Source organism: Nicotiana sylvestris, chromosome 3 (genome assembly GCF_000393655.2).
Source record: "Nicotiana sylvestris chromosome 3, ASM39365v2, whole genome shotgun sequence".
In the NCBI taxonomy this organism is placed as follows: Eukaryota; Viridiplantae; Streptophyta; class Magnoliopsida; order Solanales; family Solanaceae; genus Nicotiana; species Nicotiana sylvestris.
This window is the reverse complement of record NC_091059.1, coordinates 166,659,967-166,663,933: the sequence shown is the minus strand read 5'-3', so window position 1 is coordinate 166,663,933 and position 3,967 is coordinate 166,659,967. Positions and strand designations below refer to the sequence as shown.

The 3,967-nt window shown below is 32.9% G+C and overlaps 1 long non-coding RNA gene across 1 annotated transcript; it reads left to right on the top strand.

Annotated features, from left to right (window-relative positions):
- Positions 1–314: 314 nt before the first annotated feature.
- Positions 315–3,725, top strand: LOC104227588 (uncharacterized). Its single transcript, XR_711148.2, has 5 exons — positions 315–365; positions 576–633; positions 916–1,023; positions 1,826–2,110; positions 3,349–3,725. It is a non-coding gene; the product is annotated as an uncharacterized lncRNA (long non-coding RNA).
- Positions 3,726–3,967: the final 242 nt, after the last annotated feature.

Sequence of the window (3,967 nt, the reverse complement as noted above, 5' to 3'; positions counted from 1 at the left end):
TCGCTAAAATTGGCGCTAAATATTAGCGCATTTATTTTACCTACAAAATTAGCGACGAAATTTGGGCGACAAAATTTATTAAAACTTAGCGACGAAGTTAACGACAAAAAATCTGCCGCTGAATTATTTTACTTATCAATACATTCGAAAGTTAGTTGCGACAAAATATTTTGTCGCTAATTTCCTAAAATAAAATTTCATTAATTATTAATAGCGACAGAATTTCAGTCCGTCGCTATTTTCATTGCTAAATTTCCGTCTCCCAAAATAAAATTACCCTAGTTAAAAGACTCCAACCATTAGGGCATAAACACAATTTCCTCTCCTCTCTATCAGACTCCCACTTTCACTCTTCTTCAACAAATGTGAGTTTTTTTTCTTCAAACACCAAAAATTGGGTGTGAATCTTACAACTATTCGTTGTCATTTTTCTTGGGTTGAAATAGAAATGCTTGCTTGAGCCCGTGGCGTGCCTGAATCTCCAAACAGAGAATCTGTTTTGGGCTATAATGTCTTTTTCCTTTGCTTTATTAGATGCTTCAATTAGTTCCTCACACGCATGTCTTTTCTCACAGACATGAAGCTGAAATTCGAAGTCGTGCATTGATTTAGGGATTGTATGTCCTTGATAAGGTAAGCTTCTTTGTGATTTCATTCATGTATTGTAGATCTAGGCGAGAAGCTTGTTCATCCTGTCTTGTGCTTTATTTTGGTGTTTTCTTTTCAATGTTTCTCCATCTTTATTCCAGATTTTCTCTACCCTTTGTTATTGTTTTCCTCCCTCGGATTCTGCAGAAATAGCCATGTATGCATGTGATTTTCTTGTTAGTTACCAGCTTTATACTTGTTATAATGTTAAAAACGCGCATATTGGTTCCTTTAAAAGAGTTCATTTTCTCAATCTTGGTCAAACAGGCCAAATGGTTCATCTTATTTTCACAAGAATTCTCAATTTAGAAGAAGCAATTTTGTTATAGTGAAGGCTTCGGATTCATTCAAGAACTACCAGAAAAACAAGTTGAGGTAACCTATTATTTTGTGCATAAATTGAATTTGAGTTTATTTTTTGTTAGAAATTGAGCTGTAATTGTTTACAAAATTGCTTTTTCTGTTTTTTTTAGCAGTAATTTTGTAAAAAGTTTTGAGCTTTTGTGTGAATTTTGTTGTGGGGGTGCTTAGATAACATATGAATTTTGTGCATGGTTTGGATTTGAGTTTATCTTTTTGTTAGAATCGAGCTGTAATTGTATAAAATATTTGTGTAAGAATTCATATAATTTTGTGTGACTGGAACTCGTGGTGTTTTGTGTAAGAATTTTCGTCCACCTATGTAAGAATTGTATAAAATATTTCTGTAAAAATACTGAATTTTCTGAAAGGGCAAAGCGTGATGTGTTTAGATCTATTCTAATACTAAATCACTAACTGAACATATAGATTTAAAATTACACAAATAGTTAAATACTATTTTTATCTTATGATATATAGTCGAGATAAAAAGAACATTTCTACAATCATGGGGTATTGGACCAATATCATGAAGTTGACATTTCTAGAATCATGGGTTATTAGACCAATTTTCGCATGAGTTTTAATTTGCAAAAGGTTTGTTGGCCACTTAATCTTCATGACTTCCATGTTTGAATTAACTGTAAGCATTCTTTGTCATAATGTGAATTTATGGAGGAGCTCATTGAAAGCCAATGAAATTACTGGCAGTTATCTCAGTGCTAATTGTTAAGTGTTTATTGAGTCTTGGATTTAGAAAGTATATTAACTTTTATATGTAACTTATTAATGTTATTACTTTATAAAATTATTTCAGAAGGCTTTCTACTGGGATTCTTCAATTGATAGTGCGGTGTGGATCCAATGGGAGCGTAGGACAGCAAAAAGATACAGTAACTTTGTTAGCAAACTAAAATCAAATAGGGTGCAACCAGACACTATTCCAAATACTGTGTGGGAAAGTTGGTTGAGACTTTGGAAAGATCCTAAGTGTGTTGAAAATTCAGAAATAAATACAAAAAATTATTGTGGTGGGAGCGGAGTTGCCACTGGGACTCACACAGGTGGCTCTGTCAGTGTTGGGGAGCATCGCAAGAGACTTGTAAGTGGATATCAAATATGCTCTATCCTCTACTAGTAATGTTTCAGTGTGATTTCATTTAACTAAATAGAAGGCCAAGGTACTTAGAGAAGACTTGAAAGATTAATATTCAGTCTAAGTTTGTGAATGTTGGAAGATTAATATTCATTTGTTTAGAGTTGTCCTACACAACTGCCTTAGAATGTAATATCTTTGTCATTTTCTCTTGTTTCTCCCCTGAATATTTAAACTGTTTCTGCTTTGCATACTTCTTGGCATGGTGAAATCATATAGATTTAGGCTGGACAGATTTGTACTATGGAATTAAAATGGTTAGATCTGAAAAAGTTCATAACTTTGAATAACAAATATGATTATGGTTTGTTTTTGGAATATATATTGTTCCTCATAAAACATCTGTTGCATAATTCATTCATTTACTTAGAAATTTTTCTGCTCTTGAGTATTCTGCAGATAGATATGAAACTTGAAAGCTGAGATTTCTTTTCAGCATTGATGGATTGTAACTCGTTATTTTGTATTGTATAAGCTATTTTGCTGTCATTTGAGTTATGGAAAGCAATTAATGCTTGCGATCCAATTATGCCTTGCCCGGTAGGGTTGCGATCCAATATATATGCAATTGAAATTTTTGTCCTTCCCAAATTTGACTGTCTTCACCTATCCTCTTTGGCCCTCTTCAAAATAGGGGACAAGCTCCAAACTTGGCTTTGGAATTAATACCAATGTCTTCTTTTTTCCTATCTTTGTTTAGGGCTTTTCTTGTGAAGAAACAGTTAGAATGGAACATTATCATCATGGGATTTGATCGATACTTATGTTGTGATATGGGAAATTATTTGAATTTGTAATGTTTATCAGCTAATACAGTAAAGTACCATGTGACAACTTTGACTTACTAAGATTTGTTTCCTTTCTTTCTTTTTTCTATCACATTTATTCTTATCATTGAATCTTTATTGCTACTATAGGTTGTGGTTTCTCTTTTCATCTTCTAATATTAACTTGTTCATCAAAATGAAATAAATGTTTTATGGGTCATGTGGTCAAAATTTTGGTGGGTGATGTTCGTACTTTATCCATAATGGGAGATAGTCCTAATTAAGCATGTTTACTTTGGAAGAAAGTACTGGAACTATTTAAAAGCATCTTTCTTTTCTATTTGTGGCGTAGGAGCTTCTTTACCACTTCAAGTGTCTTATTTTAGTAATCTATTTTTTTTTGTGCGTCAATTGTAGTTCCAGTGCAAGTAGGCTTCTAAATATGCTACTACAGGCCAAATCTTCATGGCTTTTTTGGATCTGATGCTATATCGTCAGCAACACCTCCAAATTCTCAATCAACACTAACAGGGAATCTGGATGAGTTATTGATGTGATTGATTCCTGCACTGACAGATCATATAGTTTCTGTAATCGTTGAGCGGGTACGCGAATTAGTTTTCTTACTCTCGCAACAGCCAAATACTAATCTTACCAACCACCCATTAGATGTGGCACCTACAGTTCCTACATCTTCTACTGCTGCTAACATTGATGAGGTTCATGCATTGGGCTCTGATGATGACCATAACTCTCCAGCTTCGCATGTTTAGCCTACTTTATTAGGACTTTATTGTTGGTCCTTGTGAATTTTTTGTAATTAATGATACTGTTATATGCATTATGCTATATATTTTGGACCTTGTTGAATATATCGTTAATTTATACTTATATCAGTGCCTTTTTATTTAGTGTATTTAATAGCTTTTATGTAATATACTTGAACAGAGTACATTTAAAATAATAAATAAAAAGAATAAAAAAAATCAGCAATATATTAAAAATAATTAGCGACGGATACTTTTCATAGCTAAAA